This window comes from Mauremys reevesii, linkage group 13 (assembly GCF_016161935.1).
Source record: "Mauremys reevesii isolate NIE-2019 linkage group 13, ASM1616193v1, whole genome shotgun sequence".
NCBI classification, from domain to species: domain Eukaryota; kingdom Metazoa; phylum Chordata; order Testudines; family Geoemydidae; genus Mauremys; species Mauremys reevesii.
In genome coordinates, this window is record NC_052635.1 from 2,692,765 (window position 1) to 2,709,196 (window position 16,432).

A 16,432-nucleotide genomic window follows, 5' to 3' on the forward strand; every position below is an offset into this window, starting at 1 on the left:
TCGTACGAGGGAATGTGCAGACTAAAAAGACAGATGGGGCATGAGTGTATGGATGGTAAAATAAGGTAACCACATAACAGTGTTTAGCCCACTGGGTTATCTTTAGTCCGTACATTATGCTTTTCCGGGACGATGGGTAAACATCCTCCCCATAAAAAGACAAAAAGCGGGGGAATGTAGTAAGTGCAGGCCCTGATAAAGGCCTAGTATGAGGCCTGAGGCCTGAACTAAAGTAATGGACAAGACTCTGCTAACATAAAGCAAAGTTAAGCTGTGAGCCAGAAGCCGGCCCGGTTCACAGAAGCTGGCAAGGAAAAAGGCTGATGCTGCAGAAATACATATTCACCTAGCATACCAATATAGAACATTTTATGCTAAAACATTCCATAGATAACGAAAGGACAGGCTGACCCATCCCAATGACAGGGGCAAAAGGGTAAAATGATGGATAGAGTTGTTTTGTTCGAACCAACATGTACAAGGGAGAAGGCGGTGCCTTAATACGTAGAAAGGTTGTAACTTGCTACGTAGAGAGGTTGTACCTTAATACGTCAGGTGTGATGTGTAACTTGTTTGTATCTGTGTATAAGAATGCATCCCTGGGGCGGTGTCTTTGTCCGGCCGTAGGGGGAGTGGAAAGTCCCGCCACTAAGCCGGGTCCTTGCCAAGAGGCACTTTCTCGTAGTATGCCCTGAGTTAGGCTAAGAAACCTACAGGGAACTGCAATTGTGTCCGAGGTCGCAATAAACCTAGCCGACGTGGCTTTGCATCTTACTGGACTCTGTGGTCATTGGGGATTTTTGTCGGGTCTGCTGTGTCAGCTATCTGCAGAGCTGGGGCAGCACACAGAGGGAACTCACACACGCAGCCGAGTGATATCAACAAGGAGAAAGCAGAGCACCACACCGGTACCGCTCTGACAACACCCCGCAGCTGAGGATGTGAGAGAATCCACCCTCCCCCATCGGGTCTCGCCCTGGGTTAAACCAGCGACACCCAGACTGTGGCTCTCCAACAGCAGGGGGGATTTTTAATGTGTCTTCTGCCGCCCTTTGCAGCACCTGGGTGTGATTTAATTACGAACCCATCCAAGTTATTAACCAATCAGGACGTGTTCATTATGTTATTAACCAATGAAGTTATCGACTTGCACTAAGTTATTAACTTACTGTGGGAATTTTACAGATATAGGTATACAGACAGATTAGATAGAGGGGGTGGAGGGGGATTGATAGATAATATATTATATTCTATATAAATATTTGTATACATATACTAAATACAGTATATAGATCGAGTGTGTCTATGTGTATACACACACTCTAGATATTTTCCCTGTCATTCACACTACGTGGCTGTTTGGGTGATACTGATGGATAGTTTGGCTCCTGAACCCCTGAGATCTGAGTATCACTGGTTTGAACCCTAAGGGACAAGGTTTAATATCCCTGCCAAATTCTCCCCTTCCCCTGCCAGTGTGTTTCCCAGCCCCACTCCTGACCCACCACAATCACAGGCCTCCTGTGGATACAGCCCAGAACTTTCCTGTCTCTCAACTTCCCTCCCTCCTGCTCCTGCCCTGAAAGCTGTTGGCTGGTGCTACTTGGGAAACCCAACCTTTCTCCCTCTCCCGGTTAGCCGGGGTGGCCTCTTAGCTAGCGAGATCCAGACAGAGGGAGCCGCCCTCACCCTCCCAGGGCCGAACCCCCTTTAGAATCATAGAATATCAGGGTTGGAAGGGACCTCAGGAGGTATCTAGTCCAACCCCCTGCTCAAAGCAGAACCAATCCTCAGACAGATTTCACTGGCAGTTGGATGCCCAGCCCCCACCCGGTCTCTACTGTTCTCTGCCCTTTGTCACTGGCGCATCCTGGATTTTTCCCTCACAGGTGAAGCAGGGAAGTGTCATTAGCCCCATTTTACAGAGGAGGAACTGAGGCCCTGACTCAGTAAGGCTGAGATTATCCAACTCGCCTAGGGGATTTGGGTACCCACCGCCCACTGACACGAGTGGGAATTGTGCACGCAGAGTCCCTAGGTGGATTCACACAAGGGCAACAGGGAGCGAGTGCGGTGATGTAGGAACCGATCCTGTCTCCTGGGGCCACAGGCGAACCACCAAAGGCTAATGTACAGCCGCGCTGGGCTGACCGCGTGGTCTCTCTGGGGTGTAAAAGGGACCCCTGTCCCTGAGGGGACATCACCATGTACTGACCGCTCACCCCCTGCCAGCTCTTATACCCACCCGGGGAACCCGCATGCAAATCCCTGCCCCGGGGGTTCCTGGTTAAATACCAACCCCTGGTTCTAGGAGCCTCAGTCTCTTCCCCAGACACAGAACTGCCCGGTCATGCCCGCTGGGGAGTTCCCCTCACTGCATGAACACGAGAATTAAATCTCTGTGGCTTTTCCTTTCCCTGTTCTCTGCCCCCTCCTGTGAGTGTTTATTGAGAGCGAGAAAAGTATCACCAGATCCACAGATTCTTTGGGTGGCTAATTCTTTCCTTGCTTTGCTTCCCTCTCCCCAGGTGTCCTCTCCCAGGTGCAGCTGGTCCAGTCTGGCCCGGGGGCAGTGAAGCCGGGAGCGACCCTCAGTATTGTTGCATCACAGGAGCAGGAATGAAGTCTAACAGTCAAGTGTGGTCACAAGCACAGAGAGACAGCGTGTGTGTGTATACATCTCTCTTTATTCATTTCCCAGCATGCTCTTATATACAATATGGTAGACAATCAATTACTAATTGATTAATCAAATCAACACAGCTGCAGCTATAACCCATAGGGTAATTATCCTACACACCTGTATCCTATTTACAATTAACTGGCTAATGAGAACAAGCCCAAGGCCAGTCCTTCACACACAACTCCCAGCATAATCAGCTCAGTATCTCACATTCTAATCCCACATCTCCCCCCTCTATTCAAAATAGAGAAGAGGGAAAGGAAAAGAGGATAAAAAACATTCACAAAACATTTCCAACTTATAACAACATAACACCACAATCTATCTTAGTCTTGTCCAAGAAGTTTAAATTATCATAATAAATATTATGATGGAAACAAATAGGTGCAGGTCCTCAGCTGGTGTAAAGTAACACCAGCTGATGATCTGCCTCAGAACCTTCAAATAAGATCACAATACACAACCACTAAATAATCTGTAGAGTATCTTTATTCCACTCCAGCAGGCTCTTATATACAATCAAATCAGGCAATAACTAATTGGTTAATTAATTTAGCCTGCACACCTGTCTAACTTATCTCACATTTCTTTTCCCACACCTCCCCCCTGTATTCAAAAATCAAAAGGAGAGGGGAAAAGAAAGAGAAGAAGAAAACATTTCCAACTCATAACAGCATAACACTATAACCTATCACAAATCAAAATTAAAATTTTATACCTGTTTTCAAGAGTTACTCTATTTTGTAGTGCAGAACAGTAAACAGAATAGTCCAAACTCTGCCTTGCACCTTAGACAACCTTTAAAAAAATAGTTCAAGTTCCCTATTCAGAAGGGTGCTTCAACACTCAAATTCTATAACAAACAAAAACAAAACACAACAAACAAATGATATAAATTCTGCAGGATTCCCCCCTCTCTGTTGCACACCAACTTGTGCTGTTACCAGAGTATCCCTCAGATGTCAGGCGATCAAACTGACACTGAGGGTGGGGGGAGATCCTAGACACATCAAACCACATAACAACACAACAACAATTCTGGCCAGAAAACAAACAACACAAAACATAACAAAAACACAAGACATAAATACTAAATGCTATACAGCCAACACAATTTCTTTCAGGCACAGCAAAAATCATTTCAAACAAGTAACTCATTCACGGAGGATCAAACAGGAAAAGTCCTGGCAGAGCTAATAAACAGTTCTCCTCCATGGGCTCTGGTTCCACGGCGTCTGGGTGCATCTCGTAAAGCTCCTCCATATCTGCCTACCGTCGCTCCGGAGGACGCAGCCAAGGCCGGACCCACCTCGCTGGCATCCACTTGGGACCCGCATCAGTGGCAACACACACATAACCCCTGCCCCACGTTAGCAAGTCAACTGGTCCTTTCCATATTTGCTGCTGATAATCAAACCATTTGACCGAGGGTCGGGGGGCCGCACCCTGCTCTTCCCCAGTCATCCCGCTGACATGTTTAATCGCGGGGGGCACCTGGCTGTTTTTACCAAGATGTAACCAATTAAGCACATGAAGAGCTTTCAGCAACCGAGCGGCAGGCGTCTTATCCAAGGCATCTGCCCGCTCACTGCAAATCCCTCCTTTCTGTCTTAAAAGGAGCGCCTTCAGAGAGGCGTGAGCACGTTCAATAATAGCTTGTAGTTTGTCTGCTTCAGCCTGAAGGGCTTGGACAAGCAGTTCTTTGGCTTGTAGCTCTTTCTTAATTTCACTCAGCTCAAGAACAGCAGCTTTATAATGACGACGGTCATGCGCTGCACCTACTTTGGCTGCCGCAACCTGCTTTTTAAGGTTATTAACTTTTAACTTTTCTCTTTCTAAGGCAGTCTGTGAGGCTTGAATAAGTTGCCTCATTTGCTGATCCTCCTCCTCTTTACGCTTTAGGACTGCTTGAACCCGGAAATTCAGCTGCACCAGGTCTGCCTCTCTCTTTGCTAGTACTGTTTCGGGGATGTTGCTGTGCTCTCGCAAAGCAGTGTTAGACTGACCAAGACCAGTGAGCTTCCCCCGTTCATGTTCCAGTTCGAGGGCCAACTTCTTGTTTATTTCTTCTAAACGTTTTATCTTCCTCCTGAAACCTCTAGATTCCTGAAGCTCCTGGCTGGTGAGTGAAATTACTTCTTGCAGCTCTGTCTCCAACATCATCTTACTGTGGCTAACAGCCTGCAGCTCTATCTCCAAAGCTTGAATCCTTTCATGGGAAGCCTGGTTATTTCCCCCATCAGCGATTTGTGCCCGTTCTTTTTGCACTGACTGGAGGTGGCTTTCTAACTCCACCATCTGCTGGTGAACCTGGGATACTTCCTTCTGAAGTCTTGAGCGTTCAACATCAATGGACTGCTTTTCACCTTGAAGTTCCAGTAGCTCCCGTTTTAATTCTTTCACTTCCAAATCCAGCCGCTTCTTTGTAGATTTCAATTCACTAATCAGCTGGTCCTGTGAACTTGCATCTCTTCGATAAGCTTCCACCATTACCTTTTGCTGTAGGAACTGCTCCTTTACTTTTTGGGTCTGTTTCTTCAGGCTGGCACTTTCCTGTTGCAGATTTTCCACCTGGCTCAATTGTGCCAAGATTTCTGATGCTGCCTCAGTACTTTCACCTAAGAAGTTTACTCCTTCATCAAGTTCTTCTTTGCTTGCTTTCGCTGCCTGCAGAGCTACCTCTAAGACAATCTTCTCATTCTGCAAATATTGGATCGTATCATTCTTGGCCTCAAACTCCTCCAGTCTTCTCTGCGCGGTGAGCCATACTGGACTCAGGGAGAAAGCCTCCTCATCACCCTGAGTCACCGATTTCCAAAGCTCACAGCCCAGCCGATCCCAAACAGTTTTAACGGAAAGTCCCCTTCTTCGTCCCCACTGCAACAGGCGGGATAACGCATCAGAGGGGAACTTTTCTCCCCGCCGCTCCGTGATGTGTGTCACCGTCTTCTCCTTTGTTGACGCAGCAGTTCCCATATTAGCTGCTCACCTCTGAGCTCAGGTGCGCCTCCCTTTTCAGACGCCCTGCAGCTTGCCGCTCAACACTGAGCTCAGGTGCGCCCCCCCCCCTTTTTTTTTTTTTTTATACCAACGGGTTATTTCTTAGACCTCAAAGTCATGTTACAAACACAAGGTAAAATCTGCCCCATGCAACATGCTTCACTTTTGTTTCCAAGTGTAGATTCGCACGTCAGAAAATATTGCTCCCTTATAAACTCTCACACATACACAGGCTGTTGGCTGGCTGACTTCTGCCTCTTCTCCTCCACACACACGGATTTTTTTTTCTCCAGGCCTTTCAAATTGCCTGTAAGTAACAAACGCACGTAGCTCCCGTTCCTGATCTCTCCTCTCTCTGCCACGCTCCAAACTTGCCAAAAGGGAGCCGCGCAGACACTAGTTGAAGATTCACTGAGCGCACCCAGGCTGAGCGCGGCATTTCTCACTGGAGCTTTTCGGAAAAGCCCTTGCAAAGGCATTTTGTTTTTGTTGCAGGTGACACCAGAGCCCTGTTAGACTCCGCTGCTCCGGGAACACCGCTCCAGCGCCTGTGACAAGCGCCTGGCAGGGACGATACCGCAAGGCATCAGCGCTGGCTCAGGAACAGGGGCCAGGTGGGACCCGAGCCCCCCTTTCTGTCTTAGCCCCCTGCCCGCTGCGTCTTCACAGCGCCGGGAAGTTTTCCGGAGCGCGGCTCCTCCGCCTCTCTCCCCCTCCTGCGGCGGGGGATCTCGGACGCCGGGGTGTTTTTTTTTTTTTTTTCTTCAGGCCAGCGATACCATGGCCCGCAGCTTCTCCACCATTTGTTGCATCACATCGGGGTCACCATTTGTTGCATCACAGGAGCAGGAACGAAGTCTAACAGTCAAGTGTGGTCACAAGCAGAGAGAGACAGCGTGTGTGTGTATACATCTCTCTTTATTCATTTCCCAGCATGCTCTTATATACAATATGGTAGACAATCAATTACTAATTGATTAATCAAATCAACACAGCTGCAGCTATAACCCATAGGGTAATTATCCTACACACCTGTATCCTATTTACAATTAACTGGCTAATGAGAACAAGCCCAAGGCCAGTCCTTCACACACAACTCCCAGCATAATCAGCTCAGTATCTCACATTCTAATCCCACACAGTATCACCTGTAAAGTCTCTGGAGTCTCTGTCAGTGATCACTACTGGAGCTGGAACCAGCAGCCCCCCGGGAAAGGGCTGGAGTGGATGGGCTTTATCCGCAGCACTGAACGGGGAGGGACCACAGAGTATAACTCGGCTCTCAAGCCTCGTGTCACCATCACCAGGGACACCTCTAAAGACGAAGTTTATCTCTAGCTCGGCTCGCTGACAGCTGCAGACACCGGCACCTATTACTGCGCCAGGGAAGCCACAGTGACACAGAGCAGAGCCGGGACTGGCACAAAAAGGAGAAGCGAATTTCGTAATAATCAGCCGACATCATGTAGGGGATGAGACAGACAGGCGGGGCAATACCGACAGGGGATCTCAGGAGCCACCCGTGTTTCTCCTCCTACATCCCACCCTCCCAACCCCTTCCGCCAAGGGATTTTACACGCTCGCTTCCCTGCACCTCCCGCTGAAATGTGCACCGGGGACTCACTGAGACCGGGGTAACGGTGACATGAACGGTGAGATACTCCGGGCCTCAATACCAAAGCATGTTCCGCGCCTGCATCGCTGAGTGATGTCAGTCACAGCTGTGGGCGATTATCCACCTCTGGGAATCCGGCTCCCTGGGACTCGCGCTGGGCACCGAACAATTCACACTCCCAGACTCAGACACCGGGTAGGAAACGTTGCCCCAGGGGAACCAGTGTCAGAGGCGCTAAGCGGGCACTGCTCTGCCTGAAGTCAGTGAGACCTGCCGGGGCCCAGCACCTCCAAAAATCAGCCCTCCCGCTGCAGCTCGTTAGGGGATGAAGCCGGGGTAGGATTAGGGGAAAGGCGCGGGACTGGGTTAAGGAGATTCGGGTTCCGTTCCGGTCTCTGCCAGACACTGCCTGAGAGAAAGTGGGTAACTCAGCTCATCTCTCTCCCTGCCCGGTCCCCACCTACAAAAATCCCCCCTTCCCACCTGGGCGTCTCACTCCCACATCCAGACAGCGATGCGTGAGGCCTTTCTCTGGCAGTAGCAGCTGCAGCTCTGGATGCGGCCAGACGGGGGCGCTGCTCCCAAGCAGAATGGAATCCTACCGCAGCCAGGACCAGGCAGGGAGCGGAGTCAATTATGCAGCAGCCTGGGTGGGGACAGCTCATAATTCGTAGGGTCCTGTCATATCATCCCCTGTTCCCAGGGCTCCGGGGGACGGGACAAGTCTTATCAATGTAGGGAAAGGACAAGGAATCGAAGAGCGTTCTGAAAATTAAAGGCTCATATCTCAAAGGAACACAACTTTATAATCACAATAACAAACAGCAAAGAATCTGTGACGAAGTGTGTGTGTGGGGGTTCTTGGGTTTACTGTATTTTCCAGTGGGTTGCATGCAGAGAGAGGGGGACTCAGTGTCCCTGGGTGTTACTGGTTTAAAGAGGGGAGGGGAGAGGGAGTTTGTTGTTACAGAGGACCGGAGAGGGAACTCGGGACCCCGGCCGATGGCCTGGAGGATGGAGACCCCAGCGACTGGTGACCTGGTGACCCAGCTCAGGAGTCACAGCCGGTTCTGGCCAGTGGAAGGACAATGGGCTGTGAAGAGAGGACCCTGCTGACCTGACCAGCCGGTTCTAGCCAGAGGGGGTCAGAAGAGGGCTGAGAGGAGAGGAGACCCAGGTCTTCCTGTTTACGACTCTGTTTACCTGAAGAGAAGACAATGGACAGGGGCGGGCCTTGGGGCCCGGGATATCGGAGGCCCAGCTAGGAAGCAGGGGGGCTCTGGGCTGGAGAGGCGGAGCAGGCAAAGCCCACCTGTCTGCAGGGGAACTGGGATGTGCGGTGCTGAGGGAGGCCAGGCCTGAGGCCCTGAGAGTTTCCTGTGCTGTGTTCAACTCTTAATAAACTCTGCTGTTTTATGCTGGCTGAGAGTCACTCTGTTCTAGAGAACAGGGTTGCATCAACCCCTTTGGGGATGAGGAGGTCCCGGGGGGGGGTAGTCCAGAGCGAGGGGACTCCCTGAGGGGGCCCACGGCAAGAGACAGATGTGCTAAGGCTCAGAAAGGTGCGGCTCCAGGAGGTGTAGGGGCCTGACCCCCAGAGAGAGAGTGGACCCCCGAGAAGGGCTGTCGCGCTGAAAGGGGCACTGCCCACAGACCACACGGGACCATGAGTGGGCACGATCTGTGAGTCTGTGACATCTGGTCCAGGATTTTCAAATATATGGAGGTGCTCAAAGATGAAGAGAGACACCCAGTGGTATTTTCAAAAGCTCCTGAGTTAGCCACCTAACTCCCGTGGAGGTGTTATGTTATACCCCCCACCCCCACCCCACATTCCTTTGGGCCGAGAGTCCTTCAAATCTGAAATGTATTTTCTACTTCTGTTGTAAAATGAGGACAAGTCCCTGAGAGCGCAGCCTCTTTTAACCTGAAATCTTGTCAGCCACTTTCACCTCTCGCCCCCACCCTCAGTTGGGTCAAGCCAACCTGTATGGCCCTGCCTGAGTGGGTCCCTGTTTAAATACAAAGCTCTGATTCTAGACACAGCAATATTCATACAGGGATATCTCCTTCACACAGTCTTCCACAATATCTGCAAATAAATGTGAAATCCTAACAGACTTTTATCCTCTATTGGTCTTTCCTTCAGCAGGGAATGAATGGTTTCTCTTTATAACTCTGTCTCTCATTCATGTATTTGCTTTTATTCCATAGGAATGGCCCTACTGGGTCAGACCCAAGGTCCATCTAGCCCAGTATCCTGTCTTCTGACAGTGGCCAGTGCCAGGTGCCCTAGAGGGAATGAACAGAACAGGGAATAATCAAGTGATCTATCCACTGTCACTCATTTCCAGCTTCTGGCAAAGAGAGGCTAGGGACACCATCCCTGCCCATCCTGGCTAATAGCCATTGATAGACCTATCCTCCATGGATTTATCTAGTTCTTTTTTGAACCCTGTTATGGTCTTGCCTTCACAATATCCTCTGGCAAGGAGTTCCACAGGTTGACTGTGCATTGTGTGAAAAAAATACTTCCTTTTGTTTGTTTGAAATCTGCTGCCTAGTAATTTCAGTTGGTGACCCCTAGTTCTTGTGTTATGGGAAGTAGTAAACAACACTTCCTTATCTATTTTCTCTACACCAGTCATGATTTTAAATACCTCAATTGTATCTCCCCTTAGCTGTCTCTTTTCCAAGCTGAAAAGTCCCAGTATTATTAATCGCTCCTCATACGGAAGCCGTTCCATACCTCTAATAATTTTTGTTGCCCTTTTCTAACCTTTTCCAATTCAAATATATCTTTTTTTTTAGATGGGGCACCACATCTACACACAGTATCCAAGATGTGGGAGCAACATGTATTTATATAGAGGCAACATGATATTTTCTGTCCTATTATCTATACTTTTCTCAATTATTCCCAGCATTCTGTTCACTTTTTTTGACTTCAGCTGCACATTGAGTGGATGTTTTCAGAGAACTATCCACAGTGACTCCAAGATCTCTTTCTTGAGTGGTAACAGCTAATTTAGACCCCATCATTTTGTATGGATAGTTGGGATTGTGCTTTCCAATATGCATTACTTTGCATTTATCCACATTAAATTTCATCTGCCATTTTGTTGCCCAGTCACCCAGTTTTGTGAGATCTTTTTGTAGCTATTTTTTAACCAGTTCTTATGTTCTTAAGAAGCCTGGAGGATTTAGGAACCACAATCTCACTGGATTTCACTGGCGGCTGGATGCGCAGCCACCTACCTGCCTCTATTCTTCTCTGCTCCTTGTCACCGGAACATTTTAACGACTCACAACCAGTCCTGGATTTCACCCTCTAGTCCGCACGTGAAGCAGGGAAGTCTCATTAACCCCATTTTACAGACAAGGAAATAAGTCCCAGAGTCTCAAAAGTGGAAATTAACCAACTTGCCTTGGGGTTTGGGGCACCCACTGCCCACTAACAAGAGTGGGAATTGTGCACACAGAGCCCCTAAACGGATTTACCCAACGGCAACAGGGAGCGAGTGGGTGATTTAAGAACTGACCCTGCCACCCCTGTCTTGTCTCTAGGGCTCCAAGCAATTCAACAGACTAATGCACAGCTGTGCTGAGCTGTGCTGAGCTGAGCGCCTGGTCTCTCTGGGGTGTAAAGGGGACCCCTGTCCAAAGGGGACATCACCATGTACTGAGCGCTCATCCTCTGCTGCCTCTAATAGCCACCCTGGGAAACCCTCATGCAAATCCCTTCCCCGGGGGGTTTCTGTTAAATACCAACCCCTAGTTCTAGGATCCTCAGTCTCTCCCCAGACACGGAACCGGTCCTGCACCCTGGGGAGTGTCTCCATTAGCCATCACTGTCACTGCTCTGCTCCCTTTTCCTACTCGCTGCCCCGTCAGGTGAGTATTTCATGGGACGCTGAGAAACACCGAGGTGGGGAATGCACCAGTTCCAGGTGAGAGTCAGCTCTGTTCTTTTCCCCAGGTGTCCTCTCCCAGGTGCAGCTGGTCCAGACTGGCCCAGAAGCGGTGAAAGCCGGAGAGACCCTCAGTATCACCCTGAAAGCTTTCTGGAGTCTCTGTCAGCAGCTACTATTGGAGCTGGGTCCGGCAGCCATCAGGGAAAGGGCTGGAGTGGATGGGGCGCATCCAGAGCACCGCAGGGGGAGGCAGCACAGATTACAGCTCAGCTTTCAGTAGCCAGATCACCATCACCAGGGACACCTCGAAGGGTGAAGTTTATCTCCAGCTCTGCTCGCTGACAGCTGCAGACACCGGCACCTATTACTGCGCCAGGGACACAGTGACACAGAGCAGAGCAGGGACTGGCACAAAAAGAGGAAGCGAGTTCCATGCATACACTCAGGGGCCTTTTACACAAACGTCCCTGCTCCTGGTAGCAGGGAAACGTTCACTCTTCTGGCCATTATTATCTCAGGCCTGGTCTACACTAGGCGTTTAAATGGTTTTAGGAGCGTAAAACCGATTTAACGCCAAAACCGTCCACACTAGGAGGCACCTTATATCGATTTTAATGGCTCTTTAAACCGGTTTCTGTACTCCTCCCTAACGAGAGGAGTAACGCTAGTATCGGTATTAACATATCGGATTAGGGTTAGTGTGGACGCTGATTGACGGTATTGGCCTCCGGGAGCTATCCCACAGTGCACCAGTGACCGCTCTGGACCGCAATCTGAACTCAGATGCAGTGGTCAGGTAAACAGGAAAAGCCCCGCGAACTTTTGAATATTTCCTGTTTGCCCAGCGTGGAGCTCCGATCAGCACGGGTGGTGATGCAGTCCGAAATCAAAATAAAAAAAGAGCTCCCGCATGGACCATGCAGATGTGATCGCTGTAAGGGCAGGCAAATCCGTTCTATCAGCGCTCCGTTACAGAAGATGAAATTCAGAATCCTTTTTTAAAAATCTCCAGACAGACGCCATAGCAGGGACTCAGCGCACTGCAGCGTGACAAGCGTAACGGAAAGCCAAAGAATCAAATGGATGCTCATGGACTGGAGGACTGAAGCTATCCCACAGTTCCTGCAGCCTCCGAAAAGTATTTGCATTCTTGGCTGAGCTCCAAATGCTTCTAGGGTCAAACACAGTGTCCGCGGGTCAGGGCATAGCTTGGCAATCTACTCACCCACCCCCCACCCACCCCCAGAAGCGAAAGGTAAAACAATCCTCTGACTCTTTTACATGTCACCCAATCTTTACTGAATGCTGCAGATAGACGCGATAGTGCAGCACTCAACACCAGTATCCTTGCTCCCCCCCCCCCCGCCATGGGTGGCTGATGGTACAAAAAGATGGAAATCCATCCTCATCATCAGCCTCAGCTGATGGTACAATAAGCTGGAAATCCATCCTCATCATCAGCCTATTGGCCCTAATTTTTTCTGGTGGATGGATGGTGCAATATGGCTGGTAACCATCCTCATCATAGCAACAGGGGGCTGAGCTCCATCAGCCCCCACCCTTCATGTGTAAAGAAAAGATTCAGTTGCCCCTGGACTAGCAGTGGGATGCTGGGCTTCTCTCCTACACACTGCTTAATGTCCTGTCTGGACTATCATAGCAGCTGGAGACTGCCTTCCACTCATTTCTCACTAACAAGTCAGTGTGTCTTATTCCTGCATTCTTTATTAATTCATCACACAAGTGGGGGGACAATGCTACGGTAGCCAAGAAAGGCTGGGGGAAGAACGGAATCAACAGGTGGGGTTGTTACAGGAGCACCCCCTGTGAATAGCATACAGATTTCTGCAGGCTCTGACACAGAGCAGCTGTGCTCTCTGGTTCTATGATACGGTGGTTCTCTAGTACACTTGCCTATATTAGGCAGCACTGATTCTATTTTTAGATACCAAAAAGGAGAGATTGACTCAGGGAGTCATTCCCAATTTTTGCTTTTGCACCCCTGGCTGATCAGCCAGGGGCACTTATGACAGCAGCTAATGGTACAAAACGATGGAAGGTGCAATATGGCTAGTAACCAATCTTGGCTTTTGCACCCCTGGCTGATCGGCCAGGGGCACTAGCAGTAAATGGTACAAAAGGACTGGTAGCCATGATCATCCTCAGTTCCAATTTATGGAAGGGTTTGGATGGTACAATATGGCTAGTAACCATCTCTGCTGTCATGCAAAAGCAAAAGCATGCTTCTGTGTAGCGCTGCTGAATCACCTCTGTGAGCGGCATCTAGTACACATACGGTGAGAGTCACAAACGGCAAAACAAGCTCCATGATTGCCATGCTATGGCATCTGCCAGGGCAATCCAGGGGAAAAAGGCACAAAATGCTTGTCTGCCGTTGCTTTCCCAGACGAAGGAGTGACTGACGACATTTACCCAGAACCACCCGCGACAATGATTTTTGCCCCATCAGGCACTGGGATCTCAACCCGGAAGTTCCAAGGGGCGGGGGAGGCTGCGGGAACTATGGGATAGCTAGGGAATAGCTACCCACAGTGCAACGCTCCAGAAATCGACGCTAGCCACGGACCATGGACGCACACCACCGATTTAATGTGCTTAGTATGGCCGCGCTCCACCCGATTTTATAAATTCTGTTTTACAAAACCGGTTTATGCAAATTCGGAATAATCCCGTAGTGTAGACGTACCCTCAGACTCATTGGGCAGGGGCTGTCACCTCAGAGAACCGAAATGGGTGATGATGGGGCTGATCTACAGCCCTTTGGAACCAATGAAACTCTCGCCTCTGATTTCACACAACTTCGGTTGTTGTGGCCATAAGAAAGACCTACACGATGAGAGCAGATCCACAGCTGAAATCAATGATCACAGATCCACTGAATTCAATATAGCAGCTACCCCCAATTATGTCATCTGGCAATCTGGAACTTTTATTCAAACAGTTAAACACTCTAATAAACACATGGGAGCTATTCATCCAATGGGATTTGGGTGCCTAACTCCCTTAGGTTCCTTTGAAAAATCGACTCTTTCATAGGAAGAGGTTCCAGCTATACATTTAGAACTAGATAAACATCCCCTTCACAGCTGTGCTTTTATTCTGGAAAGAATTAAAGCCTCTAGGCTCAGATTTAAAAGGTTCCATAACATTTAATATTCTAGTTAATATTGGATCCCTGCCCCCCAAAGACTTTATTATCTAGGTAAAAAACAGGAGAGAACAGATGGGATATCACAAGGAACAAAAAGTTAATATTAGTCAGCATGACAGGCACTGGCCTCTGCAAACCACTGATCTAACTATTCTCTCTCTCTCTCTCCCCATCTCTACATAGACTCACAGACACACATAGACACGTGTCCTAGCGCAGCGTGCAGGGAAGGGTGAGCTGGAGTGTTCGTACAGGTGGGGGCGGAGGATGAATCGCCCTTTCACAGAATTTCCATAGCAGGTGGTTGCTCCACAAATTGCTGATACCCACTGCAGCCCCTGACCGGGACCCACCCTGAGAGATCCAATTAATTCAGTAGCTGTCTATGTTGAACCCTGAGGTGGTACAGGTCAGTCTCTCTTATCCGTACAAGGGGAGAAAACACCTTCCAAAGCGGCTGTAACGAAAGCTAAATGGAGCCAAAGATTTATTTTCCCTGGTGTGGGAGGGGAAAGGTCTCTGGCCGTTCTTCAGTTCTTATGATCTCACATCTTGGTCTGAGGATCCAAGAGTGGGAGCTAGACTCATTACTGGAGAAAAAAGGTTGGGAGAAGCTTTGAACTCCTCAAGGGTTTAACAGACGCTCAGCCTTGGCTGCTGCCTTGACAACTTGCTAGATGGTGTATGCTCGGTCTGCAGTCCCAGCCCTGACACCCTTGAAGTGGACACGAGTCTCCCTTTGGCAATCAGGGAAGTGTCTGTAACTGCTGTCAGGGTATGACAGCACGGAAAGGAACCTGCCCCACTCTGCCAGGCTTTCTGCGTTCTCATCTCTGCACGTTTCCAGTCAGGGCCGGCTCCAGACCCCAGCGCGCCAAGCGCGCGCTTGGGGCGGCATTTTGCCAGGAGGTCCGCCGGAGCCGCGGGACCAGCGGACCCTCCACAGGCACGTCTGCAAGACGTCCCCCGGAACCGCGGGACCCGCGACCACCAGAGTGCGCTCCACGGCATGCCGTCCTGCTTGGGGCGGGGGAATTCCTAGAGCCGCCCCTGTTTCCAGTGACAGGCAAGAACCAATATTGGAAAGGTGTTTGTTGGTGGCCAGTTCACAGGGAAAAAAAAGTCGAGAGTCCTCATCTTCCTGCTCCCCCCATTCCTCTCCAGACCTCCCCTTCTGTGTTTCTGACATTGTTTTGAAAGCGCGGATTTCATAGCTTCGTTACGTGTACAGAGTTCTCTTCTTGCATGTCATGGCTGGGGTGCATCAGCCCCAGAGCAGATCTATCGAAAGGGGAATGAGGGTCCCCAGGCCAGCAGCCAGCAGACAAGGCCTCCAGCCCTGCACTTTCTGACCCAAAGACCCTTGACACCTCCTCTGTGGGGCTGCTGCCTGTCTCTGCATGATCCCAGTAAGCCCTACCAGACTTCCTCCCGGTACCCTCACCAGCCACTTCCCTCAGCACCAACCTTGGGGAGCTTTCTGTAATTAAGAGCAGCCGGTCCCCGGTTACTATGTTAAATATCTGGGTCTTTACCTTCCCCTGGGACAGCAGCAGAAATTCTGGACTGTGATTGCAGAATGTGAGGTGGGTTCCTTTAGCCATGAGGCCCCTTTGAAACTCCCAGCCCTGTGCTAGCAGCTGAGTGGTCTCTGCCAGGCCTGCTGAAAGGCAGCGGCAAAGGGGGCAATTGTCCAGGGGCCTCTCAACCCAGTGCTGGCCCTCAGGTCAATGAGGATAATCACGTGACTAAGGGTTCTAAGATAGGAGTTACTGGAACAGTTCAGAGAGAGTCTGACGCAAAGGGGGAAGCAGACGTGGATTGGAGAGAGGTGGGGGCAGGAAAGACACAGAGCGGGGCTCCCACTGAACAAGATAGAGCCTAAATCCTTCTGTATCAGGGGGTAGCCCTGTTAGTCTGTATTCACAAAAACAACCTGGAGACTGGTGGCACCTTAAAGACTAACAGTTATTTGGGCCTAAGCTTTTGTGGGTAAAAACCCCACTTCTTCAGATACACCGACTGGGAGAGGCGGGTACCCCAGAAGT

General features: G+C 49.8%; 1 pseudogene; it reads left to right on the plus strand.

The window, feature by feature from the left end:
- The first annotated feature begins 6,463 nt into the window (after positions 1–6,463).
- LOC120380793 lies at positions 6,464–16,132 on the plus strand (annotated as a pseudogene).
- Positions 16,133–16,432: the final 300 nt, after the last annotated feature.